Source organism: Camellia sinensis, chromosome 3 (genome assembly GCF_055761805.1).
Source record: "Camellia sinensis isolate YWXY chromosome 3, ASM5576180v1, whole genome shotgun sequence".
NCBI classification, from domain to species: Eukaryota; Viridiplantae; Streptophyta; class Magnoliopsida; order Ericales; family Theaceae; genus Camellia; species Camellia sinensis.
Window position 1 is genome coordinate 117,152,370 of NC_138963.1, and position 13,459 is coordinate 117,165,828.

The window sequence follows — 13,459 nt, forward strand, 5'->3', positions numbered from 1 at the left end:
TTCTGATGGATGATGCATGTCCGGATTGTCTTGCGCGGAAATCCACCGGAATGCCCCAATTAGCCTCTATTTACACCTGTTCTTGAAATGCGTGCCAAGCCCCAAAAGGTTGCTGATTCTTCGTTTTGCTGCAACAGAGAGCAGGAAAGGGGCATAGCAATGTATTTGCACAGATATATGCATGTCTCGATCCTCGTGCCACCAATCACGCATACCGAGGCATGATGGCCGAGGAGTCGAAATGCACAACTCAATATAAGATGAATGCACATGAAACTACAGCTAAAACCTAACTCCATCATGGATAATCCGGAGTGTCGGTGACTGGGGAATTGAGACACATTCCGTCACTCGGAGTACGAAATGTACCTCGTTTCCCGTGCCCGGGCTAACTCCTATCCCGAACACGATGCAATATGCATGATATGCATGAAATGCAACTAATACACAATCCTAACATACACAATGCTATGAAAATGAGGTGCCTCGAAATGCGTGCACACGGGCACGCAAACTGAGGCGATGGTAAAATGCTGTGGAAATGAGGTGCCTCGAAATGCGTGCACACGGGCACGCAAACTGAGGCAATGGTGAAATGCTATGAAAATGAGGTGTCTCGAAATGCATGCACACTGGCACGCAAATCAAGGCAATGGTAAAATGCTGTGAAAATGAGGTGCCTCGAAATGCGTGCACACGGGCACGCAAACCGAGGCAATGGCGAAATGCAATGAAATGACATGGAAATGACAAATGGGCTTATACCAACATGAGTGAGCCTCAGCCACACTCACATAGGATGCCTGCGGATAAAAATAGACTGCCTCGAAATACGTGCATACGGGCACGCAAACCGAGGCGGTGACAGAATGCAATAAAATGACATGGAAATGACAAATGGGCTTATACCAAACATGAGTGAGCCTCAGCCACACTCACATGGGATGCCTGCGGATAAAAATGGAGTACCTCGAAATGCGTGCACACGGGCACGCAAACCGAGGCAATGACGAAATGCGATGAAATGACATGGAAATGACAAATGGGCTTATGCCAACATGAGTGAGCCTCAGCCACACTCACATAGGATGCCTGCGGATAAAAATGGAGTGCCTCGAAATGCGTGCACACGGGCACGCAAACCGAGGCAATGAGGGAATGCGATGAAATGACATGGAAATGACAAATGGGCTTATAACAAACATGAGTGAGCCTCAGCCACACTCACATAGGATGCCTGCGGATAAAAATGGAGTGCCTCGAAATGCGTGCACACCGGCACGCAAACCGAGGCAATGACGGAATGCGATGAAATGACATGGAAATGACAAATGGGCTTATGCCAACATGAGTGAGCCTCAGCCACACTCACATAGGATGCCTGCGGATAAAAATGGAGTGCCTCGAAATGCGTGCACACGGGCACGCAAACCGAGGCAATGACGGAATGCGATGAAATGACATGGAAATGACAAATGGGCTTATACCAAACATGAGTGAGCCTCAGCCACACTCACTCCGGATGCCTGCGGATAAAAATGGAGTGCCTCGAAATGCGTGCACACCGGCACGCAAACCGAGGCAATGACGGAATGCAATGAAATGACATGGAATGCATAGCAATCATTCTAATGGAATTTCAGCACTAAAATATGGGGGAAAACAGTCCCGAAATGAGGCGAAATGACATGAAATGCATGGAATTGTCCCGAAATGCGAATTTAGGCACCCGAAATGGCCTATAGCTATGCCAAACATGCACAACATGGACATGCAATGCAAAGACAGAAGCTAGACAGTCCCAAAAAAGGCACTTTGACAGTTATAAACATGGCCAAACAGCAAGCATAGGTATGGCAAAAATGGCATGCAAGGATAGGGGCCAAAAGAGGGGTAATGAAGCAAGTGATATAAGCAAAACCCAAACTGAAAAAATTCCTTCTACAACATTGAAGAGGGACCAAAAATATGAATATTTACAGTATATGGCAGACCTCAAATCAGTATACAAACATGATAGAAATGTGATGCAAAATAAGGCTCAAAAGTGGCTATAACATGAGGTATACAAAATAATCACCAAACAGCCAAAGACCCTTAATAAAACATGTAGAATGGACCAAAATAAGCACTTTTCCAGAACTGTAAAATGGCCAAAAACAAAATCATGGTAGGCTAACTAAACATGCAAGAATGGGGAATAAGAGAGAGATATAACATGAAGTGACCTATGGAGACCCCAAACCATGAAAGGACCTAAATGAAACATGAATTATGGACCAAAATAAGAACTTTTCCAGAACTGCAAAATGGCCAAAAACAAAAGCATGGTAGGCTGCCATTGCATGCAAGAATGGGGAAGAAAAGAGGAGTATAAAGGTAGGTATAACATGGAAACCCAAAATGGTATTGAGCCCTTCTTAAATGTTGAAGAGGGGCTCAAAATAAGCCTAATATCAGTTTACAACATGCTCGAAAATAAATTTCTCATGGGCCAAAAATAGCATGCAAGATTGTGACATATAAGAGGATCAATGAAGCAAGTGTGTCATGGAGGGCTCAAACAGGGTTGAGCCCTTAATGAAAAGTGAAGATGAGCTCAAAAGAGGGCCCTTTTCAGTTAGGGCCGGAGCTTGAAACAAAAAGCAAGTGGGGCTTACAAATAAATCAAGAAAAATGGTCAAAATGAAGAAAAGGTTACTCACCCTTGAAGACTCAAACTTTTGTTGCTTCTTGGATGAATTTGCAGCTTCTTTGGCCTTTGAGAAACCTTCCTTGTTGCTGGAAATGAGGTGGTGGTGGTAGAGCTTGGTGGTGTAGAAGGAATGATGGTTAGGGACTTAGAGATTTTTCAAGAAATGAGAGGTATGGAGATGGAGTTGTGTATGGAGGCTTGAAGGTGAAATTTTCTAACCCCAAAATACTAGAAGGCTTGCTTGCTATATAGGCCAACAAGGGGGTGTAAAGGTGGGGGAAAAGGAGAGTAATATTCCCCCACGAAATATCCCCCGGATAAAGATCTTTTCTGGGGGATAAAGCTCCACAGCTGTAAAGTGCACAGTGCAAGGAATACGGCCGGCCTGGTACTTTTGTTGCAGGTGGCCGGCCGGCCACACCCCCTAGCCGGCCGGCCACACCCCCTAGCCGGCCGGCTAGGGGTCAAAAGGTTCAATGAGATTTTCTGGCCGGCCACCAACTGATGGTGTTCTCCTATGTGTGTACAACACAACCATGTGGTTAAAATTCCAAGAAAGTGTGCCCAAGGGGTTCAACATTAGCCCGGAAGGAGGGGGTCAAAAGGGTCAAGTTGAATTAATGGCCGGCCATGAACTTTTAGGGTCCTCTCATGTGTGTACATCACAAATATGTGGTTCAAAGTTCAAGAAAAAGGGTCCAAGGGGTTCAACATTAGCCCGGAAGGAGGGGGTCAAAATGGTCAAGTTGAATTAATGGCCGGCCATGAACTTTTAGGGTCCTCTCATGTGTGTACATCACAAATATGTGGTTCAAAGTTCAAGAAAAAGGGTCCAAGGGGTTCAACATTAGCCCGGAAGTGCGAAAAACGGGCGCCGGAGGGCGTCGGAGGATGTATAACTGGTTGTTGCAACAATTGCTGGCCTCCCACCCTTCAGTGACCTCCCTGGTGATAAAACAGAGGTACCTGTCAAAAATGAACGAAAACCGTTGCAAAACGAATGCTCGGGGACCAAAACGCGCAGTTCGAGGTCCCGAAAATGGGCTGTTAAGCACCGAAAGTGGCATTCGGCCACGAAGTGGGCTTCTCAGCCCCCAGTGTCCCTCAAAAGGGATTAAATAAGATGTATGCCAAAAATTAGAGCAATAGGAGATGGTTAAGGGGTCCCGAACCGAGGCACACGGCCTGGCGGCTCCGAAAACCGGAAACCCGACTCCGAAATGGGAAAAATAGCCTACGGCCACCAAATGTGACCTACGGACATTGAGAGATGGTCTACGGGACCTCTCCCTCCCCTCAGGAAAAGAAACAGAGAAAACCGAGTCTGGTTCGCAAACCGAGACGAGGCACAGAAGAGGGTTCGGAAGTCCGGAGGCAGGGCTCACGGCCACAACTCTGAAACTTCTGAACGAGCACATTATGCAACATCACCAAGCGCTCAATCGGTGACGTCTGAGTCTTAAGGTCGGTCAAAAATGGGGTGTCTACAGCTACTCACGAGGCGACCCGAAGCACATTCATTTTTTCTTTACAACTATTTTGATTCATATTTAGCAACTTACAGCAAGTAATAATCTGTACAACCTCTATTTGTAGATCATGTGGCAACCATGGGCCATTATGCTGGCCAGGATTCAGGACCAGTACGTCGGGGCTTGGGCCACTTCTCGCTTTTGCATTCTACTTGAAGGCCTAGTCTGCCAGACTATGGGCCTGCTTGACCATAGTCCATGCGATCAGCAGACAGCATATCCATTGATGAGGTTGATCAGTTTATGGTGGGCTTGGATGTTGACTACATTTGAGCAGAGAGTGACTATGTGACGTTCATTCAGATACACCTCATGCCACCTTTGACCGATGCTCATGGAGGTGAGGGAGCGAGAGCTCCTACTATGAGAGAAGTGCCTATAGTGACCAGGGCGACCAGGACCCGTGCTAGAGTGGCTTCCCGAGCGAGGCAGAGAACCGATTGGCTAGAGTTTCCCACTACACTAACATGCTGGCAGCACACTAGGGATGCTTACCAGGTCCCAATTGAGCCTGTAGCAGCCGGGCACGAGCTTGTCGTGGTTAGAGGCCCGACTAAGGTATGAACCACTCTTTACCACTTGCACCCCACATTTCATTTCAGATATATTCACTGCGAACACTGATAATCCAAATGCATTTACAGGCATCCATTGAGTACACAAGGGGCACTCTTGAGTTGATAGCCTCCTTGATGGGATGATACAGAGAAGGGAGACGTTGCTTGGTCTTCACGACATCCCGGTAATTTCTTTAGTTTGCACTTTATACTATCAAATTTCCACTGAAGCATTAGCATTTTAACTGTAATTTATTTCAAATTGCATTGATACACTGCATTGGCACACTGCATTCACACATTGTATTTACACACTATATCCAACTTCTGCATACACTCATTTTCCATACCATGCTTGCATTTGATGCACACACTACATACTATGCTTGCATCTGATACACAGACTAAAACTGATATGTGATAACTGTCCTTTTTAGATCCCAGCTATACCGATGGCTCCGGCGGTAACAGCGCCAGTAGTATCTCCTCAGTAGCAGGGAGGAGAGGCAGAGATAGGGGCACCCGAGACAGAAGTTGTCCTCCCAAGCCCATCTTAAGGGACGACAATGCTGAGACCAGTGGCTCGGAGGAGGCAGCGAGTCAGCACTCTGGGTCGTCTGAGAGCGGAGGTAATGACGTCGGTTCAGGTTCCTAGAGTGGAGACGACGGTGCTGAGGGGGGTTCTGGAGCAAAGAGCGGAGACGATGTCGGCTCTGGTTCCGGCTCAGAGGCAGATTCAAACCGTAGAGCCGATGGAGATAGTGCCCCAGAGTCTTCTCCTCCGAGGAAGAGGACAAAGAGGGCCTCTCTGGCTTGAGGCTGCTGGCGCTGATTTTTTTTTGTATTTTTGCTTAGTTTCTTTTTGCTAGTAGCATCAGCAGATGTATAGCTCCAGATAGGTTTTATTTTGTTTTAAAACTTGTACTCCTCTTTTGTAAAAAGCCATGAACGAAATAAAACCTCGTAGATTTTATATCATTTTTGCATCATGAGCACTATATTAGCATGAATATGGACATGGAATTGAAATGGCCAAGAGCACTTGATTGAAACAAAATTCTTAATCGGGCAATGAACCAACCAACAACCAAAATACAAAAAGCAACATACAACTCGATAAACAAAATACCAACTCGATAAACAAAACAAAACAAAACAACTCAACAAACTTGCTAAAACCAAAAAGACTCAAAACAAAACCTTAAAACACACAAAGACCAAAACAAAACACACGCTTTCAGCATTGTTCAGCACAAAGGTGGACAACAGGCCTGAAAAGAAGGCTGTTAGCCACAAGAGATGGCTTGTCGGCCACCAAGGTAGCCTGCCAGCCACCTGCCGGCCATCAATGTGCAAAACCTCCAAATTAGTGACAGCTGGCTTCCACTCACTCCCTTATCTTCTACAAAAGGTTAAACTTCGGGAATTCTTCATTTCAGCTGCAAATTCTTCACAAATAGAGCCATTTTTCACTGAAAGACTCTTAGATTGGATAGATTGGATATCGACTTTAGACGGCTCGGAAATGGTAAATTTTAGAAGTTTTGACATAAATGCACTTTTTTCGTTGAGCCAAACTCCACTTTGTTTTCCGTTCCTTCATGTCACGGCTACGTGCTGGAACCCGGTTACACACGTCTTTATTTTCAGGAGACAAGAAATGTACCCGACAATTGAAAAATTTCAGGCATTAATGGAATCCTGGCGCGAAGAGGAAATCATGCCTTAGCCCCATTTTAGCCACGCCCAAGCTTTGGGACAGATGGTGGGCTCACTCTGCACGATGCTCGATCTCTGGCCCACAATGGAGAGCTAGATATTCCCAGTTTGATTCATTGATTTTCCGATGTTGGTTACCGGGGCGACCGTCTTTGGCAGAGTTTTTGGCAACATGCCCTCTGTTTATGCATGCTGGCTCATTTCCTTCTTGCCCCCAGTTTTGGCAGATCCAACATTTGATTGATCGAAGTGGCCTAAGGTTTGGAAAAAGTCAAGAGTTGTATTGGTTTGGCACTGGCCAAGACTTTGATGGGCTTAGACACCTTTCATCGGCGAGAGACTACCAAATTCGCAGGGAGTCCACTACTTCTTCAGGTAATGTTTCCCACCATTTCTCATATGTGTTTCTCACATCTCTCCACACTCCCGCTTTGTTTTCCTCTCAAAACCATTTTCTCAATTTTCTCTCATTATACATCTCTCTATTCTTTAATCTCTCTTTTCTTTGATCCCTTCCCAGGTGTGGCTTATGGATAAGCTAAAGGTAGTGGACTCTTGCCCTGAGTACTCAGCTCGAGGCTATTTCTTCTGCCACCGACTAGTGGATTTTCCGAATGAGTGATGGTGGTGCCACTGGATGTGCAACAGGTCTGCTGCTAACATAGCTTGGCGTTGCCCCTGGCTTGATCTCACCGAGATGTGTTACAGCATGGCTTGGCAACTTGTGATACAATTGATTGGCCTCACACACTGTATGTTCTACTTCCCTTTCCGATTCAGGCATCAGTTTGGGCATGATCAGATCCGCCCGGAGGAGGGGGTAGAGTAACCAGTTTCATTCCCCATCCGTGGTTCACACTTAGCTAGGTACCTCACTGCTTGGAGGACGGGGGAGCTTCTGGCCTCTGCCCCTAGTTTCAGTTGTGCCCTTTCTGGTGAGTGCTTGGCTTGGCTCGAGGAAGAGACACAAACCGGACCCACTTTAGCTTTAGAAGCTTCCACAAGCACGAGCGGCGGACGCAAGAGCACCTGACTCATCTATGCCCCTAGTTTATTGCTTTGACCTTTCTTTTCAAGTTTTTGATGTAATAAAAGCAACTTTGATTTGTGTCAGAGAGGTGGAGAACTTTGTATTGAAATCAATGGAATTAAAGTTGCGAGCATTGAAAATTTTCCTTTTTGGTCCGAAAATGGTCTAAGTTGTAAAAGGCAAATTTGAACAAAATCAACTTTATTAAAGCTTTCCAAAACTATTTTCGAAAAGGATCACCACTTGACACGCACGGAATCAATCCACAAGATATACAACCCCGAATCAAAAGATCATAACTGCCCCTTGATTGAACACCACTGCTCAGCACTGTAACCAGCTCTTCTCTCAGACTAGAGATCATAACCAAACCATCAGGTAAAGAAAAGACAAAGATGACCTGATCAGACACATGGACAGGATAGTTGATTTGGAGATGCTTACAGTCGAACTTCAGGATGAAGTTGCCTACGTATCCCGAAGATGGGAATCAGGTCTTACGTAGTTTGGTTCAGGTCCGCTCGAGTATTAACATTCTCTTTTTACGCTCTAACTTTTTCCAATGCCACCCTTTAGGGTTTTCAACCTTGTGAGCTTAGTTTTTTTTTTTTTATTTCTAATTTTTTGTGCTCTAACTTTTGCCTAGGTCGCCTTTCCGGGTTTTCGGCCTAGCGAGCCTCTCAGGGATAGTATTTCTTCAACTTGTCCATGTTGATCGGTTAGAAAAATTCTAGGCCATCCAGGTCCATGAGAATAACAGCTCCACCCGACCAGATAGTTTTGATGATGTAAGGACCAGTCCAATTGGGTCTAAACTTGCCCTTAGGGTCATGAATGAGAGCTCGGTTGTCCATCAACACTATATCCCCGTCCTTGAGATTTCGGGACTTAACCTTCTTGTTAAAAGCCCTAGCAATCCTGTGCTGGTAGCCCTGAACGTGATACAATACTTTCAGCCTTCTCTTATCAAACATCATCATTTCTTCAAACCTATTCTGTTGCCAGTCTACCTCTGCTATTTGACACTCAGCCATAACTCGCAGCGATGGGACTTCTATTTCAATTGGCAAAACAGTTTCTATCCCAGATTGTGAATGGAAATTTATCTAGTCAGTCCTTGTAGGTCTCAACCATCTTCGGCAAAATATGCTTGATGTTCTTGTTGGTGGCCTCTGTTGGTTTGCAGCCGATATGTAAATGACTTGTGGAAAGCCACATTATATTTCTCCAACAAGTCTATCACTTCTTTCTTGAAGTGGGAGCCATTATCTGAAATGATCTTGTTTGGGACCCAATAATGGCAAATGATGTTGTTTCTGATGAACTTAGCTACATGCACTACTTTTAACACTGCGTAGGATTGAGCCTCCACCCACTTTGTGAAGTAATCAATTGCCACTAGAATGTATTCATGCCCGTTCGACCCTTTTGGTGTGACTGTGCCGATGGCGTCGATTCCCCAGATTGAGAAAGGCCATAGCGAAGTCATGTTGTACAGTTTTGATGGCAGGATGTTCATGGGATTAGCATGAATTTGGCATTTGTGGCATTGCTGAACAAAACCAATAAAATCCTTCTCCATGGCAGACCCGTAGTAACCTTGCCTGAGAAACTTCCAGGCAAACATCACTCCGTTCATGTGCGCTCCACACTCTCCTCCATGAATGGCCTCCATCAGGCGCTTTGACACATAACTTGTGCATTCCTAGATGACCCCTCTTGTACAGTTTACCTTCACAGATGATAAATTGAACGGCCATCTGCCGTATTGCCCTTTTGTCATTGGCATTTGCCCCTGGTGGATAAATCTCATTTTGCAAGAAGTTCCAGATATCATAGTACCAAGGGTTTTTATCTTGCGCTTCATCAATTGCGGTAAGAGTCTCATAGGCTGGCGTGTATCTTTGCTCAATGATGATCGGACGCATCCAAACCAGGTTCGAGTCCCCGATAACATCCAACCTTTTTGCCCCTAATTCCAGAGCAGCTTCCAAACCAGCGATACACGCCTCATATTTTGCTTCGTTGTTAGAGACCTTGAACTGGAGTTTGAAGGCTAAAGGTATATGGGAATTGTCAGGTGCTATCAGCAACATGCCTATCCCATTACTGTACTGATTGGACGCTCTGTCAAAATACATTGTCCAAGTCTCCTCCTCAACTTGCAGAATAGCTTCATCTGGGAACAGGTATTCTACTGCTTCATCCCCTTCTACTGGGTGATCTGCCAAGAACTCTGCTACAGCTCTCCCCTTGACCGACTTGCGGGTGACATACTTAAGATCGAATTCATAGAGAAGAAACAACCAATGGGCTAGCCTACTCGTAAGTGTTGGTTTCTCAAAGAAATATTTGATGGGATCCAATCTTGAAACTAGAATTACTGAGTGAGCTAACAAGTAGTGCCTCAACTTCCTGGTAGCCCATACTAAGGCTAGGCAAGCTTTCTCTAACGGAGTGTAACGGGTCTTGTAATTCAGCATTTTCTTGCCCAAGTAATAGATAGCTTTCTTCACCCTATCCTCAAATTCCTGAGCAAGCATATATCTCATTGTGGTGTCTGTTACTCACTGATACAGAATCAAAGGCTTTCCTGACTCTGGCAGCGAGAACACAAGCGGATTCTGAAGGTAACTCAAAAGTGAATTGACATCGATCATCCCATCGAAATTTCTTTCCTTTTTTCAGGAGACAAAAAAGTGGTTCACAAGTCAAGGTTAATTTAGAAATAAACTGTCTTATGAATTGCACTTTACCCAGAAAGCCTCGTACCTCATTTTCAGTCCTTCACAGTGGCATTTCTAGGATGGCCTTGATTTTGAAAGGATCTACCTCAATGCCCCTCTATGTGATCAAGGAACCTAGCATCTTCCCTGCTGTTACACCGAAAGTACACTTCTGCAGATTCAACCTCAGTCTGTATTCTTTGATCCGTTGAAAGAATTTCCTCAAGGCGGTGTTGTGGCTCTCTCTTTCTTTGGACTTAACAATCATGTCGTCCACGTACACCTCGACCTCTTTGTGGATCATATCATGCAGAATAGTGGTTGCAGCCTTTTAATAGGTAGCCCCGGCATTTTTAAGCCCAAACAACATCACCCTGTAGCAGTAGGTACCCCACGGCGTAGTGAATGCAGTTTTCTATATGTCCTCAGGCGCCATCAGAATCTGGTTATACCTGGAAAACCATTCATGAAGGATAGTAATACATGCCATGCAGTGAAGTCCACTAATTCATCAATGTGCGACAAAAGGAAGTCGTCGTTCGGATTGGCTCTGTGGAAATCACGCAAGTCAACACACACTCAGATTCTGACATCCTTTTTTGGCACTGGGATGATATTGGCCAACGAAGTCAGATATTCAGATACTAACAAGAAACCTGCCTCGATCTACTTGGTGACCTCTTCTTTGATTTTCAACGCCCAATCTGGACGGATTCTGCGCAACTTCTGCTTGACGGGTCGGGCCTCGAGGTCAAGAGGGATCCGATGCTGTACAATCTCAGGATCGATTCCTGGCATGTCTTCGTAGGACCACACAAAAACATCTTTGAAATCTTTTAATAAAGCGACTAACCACTCGCGCTCCTCCGAAGACAACGTGGGCCCAATCTAGACTAGATGCGGATCCTTCTTACTACCCAGATTAAAAGCAATGATTTCATCAGCAAGGGGTTTTGCAAACCTCTCATCCTCTCGATTAATCAAATTTTTCAAAACCAAAGGAATTCCTTCCTCATTGTTTTCATTAAAATTTTGAAAATCTTGGTCAATGCAATAAACAAGCGGCACAGAAAAATACTCAAAATCAGTAGTGGCGTTCTCATTCATAATGTCTAGCTCATCCAGCTCTTCGCTTACAACCGACTCAAAAGTGAAAGAAAAAGAGGACCTGGACAAGACCTTGGCATCCAAGTTATCACCCCCAGGAATACCAGACTCAGACTCAAAAGAACCAGAATCTGATTGCGACTCCACAGACTCTGTGGAATTAGATTCAGGCTCATTACCTAGCTCAAAACTAGACTGGTAACCCTCCTCCAGCTGCCAGACGAGAGATGGTGCTTCAAATGCATCCAAAATGCTGCTAAACAGGTTCACACCTGATTGGTCCCCAATCATAGAGATGGTCAGGTTATCCTCTAAGCTCTTTGAGTCGGCCAGAGGATCTAAAAGGAGACATGCCAGTGTTGCCCCTACTCCAAGCTTGCTGTTGTCCGAGTCACTTTCCATGCTCTGTTCAAGTTCAGCACTTGGTTCTACCTTTTCCTCAGCGTCACTGTCTTGCAACTGGAGGTCGAAGAAGATTTCGAAGCCAGGAACACGCTGCTTCGTAGAATTCATTCTGGGCTCGAGAAAGCCGCAAAATGGGAAATTTTCTCCCTCCCGAACAAAGTGACCATTTAGCATTCCCCAGATTAGCCTGTGAACAAGCTCATAGCGTTTCCTAGCCTACTTGGCTCTAGCTCTACCTGCCATCTCTTCTCTTTTCCTGACCCAATCCTCTTTGGTGGACATATAGCCAAGACCAAAGGCATGCGGATTATGTGGCACATCGGCCAATGCTGTGACACCTTTTCGGCCACTTCATCCCAGTCCCATTCCTGGCACGTGCTGGAGTTTGTTCATGAAATAAATTGATTGGACGCTGACATACATGTTGTCATCTGCTGCTGAGATGGTTTGCACTATCCGGGCCTCAGCCAGAGTAAACCCTGAAAGGAATACATCCTCCTCACCATAAACGATCTCCAGCACTGGCATAGTTACCTCTGCCGGGGCACAAATAGATGAATTCCTGAAAACAATCACCGCCCTTTTCTCGCGAGGGTACTTCAGCATTTGGTGGAGCGTAGAAGAGACTGCTTTCACCAGATGCAGCTACAGTCTCCCTAGCAGTAAATTGAAGGTGGTTGGGACATCCAGGACATAGAACTTGACATCTTGTTGAGCTGGGCCGACCTGAACTCGAATATGTACTGTGCCGATCACCTCCCTGCTATTATTATCATATGCCTGAATCACTTGGGCTGTGGGCACGAAGTCTGCTAGTTTCAGGCCAATGGCATAAGCTGTGCGAGAAGGACATACATTGATAGCTGACCCAGTGTTGACCAACACCACTTGCACCCATTTTTCTCTGTACTCAACAGATATATACAGAGGTTTGTTGTGTGCTGAGCCTTCTAGTGGGAGTTCTTTCTAGGAAAAGGTTAGGGTTGGGCTGGCACCACTTGGGAAAACTAATCCCATGAGCTATTTAGGGGTAGTCTCAATGGACAACTTAGCTTTGTCCATTGCTGATAACACAGCCTGTCGATGCACTCGAGAAGCCATGAGCAAACCCCAAATTGAGATGTCGACTTGGATTTTCTTCAGTTGTTTCAACACTGCCTTTTCCTCTAACTGCTTCTCTTTCTGTTTCTAAACCTCTCTATCTTTCCTAGAGACCTTAGCTTGGTCTAACTGCGGTGGCTTGAAATACCGCCCACTTCTCCTCATGTGATTAATCTCCTTAGCGTACCATGTGTTGTCTAGAAGGGACTCACCCTAGTCCTTGTCGGTGTAAGCCAGTAGTAGATTATCGCCTTCCCATCATACACCTCTGGCAACCGATAAACAATTGTCTAGCTCCGTTCTGATCATTCTCACATCATGAGTATCTCCCGCAGGGTGTTGGGCTGTTCCAGCTTTCTGGTTGTCTCGAACCCTTTCTTGTTCAAACTGCTTCAACATAGCTTCTTGTTCTGTGTCCGCTATACTCACAATACCCAATTCCTGAGCTAAATTCACGATGTCGGTGCTCTCCTGCAACTTCCCCTTTTCATTGGCCATTCCGGCCATTGCAGCAATTCTTGCTTCCCTTTTTTCTGGTTTTGTTTTAGTTCTTTCCTCTCTGTCCAGTTCATCACTCAACCACCTAG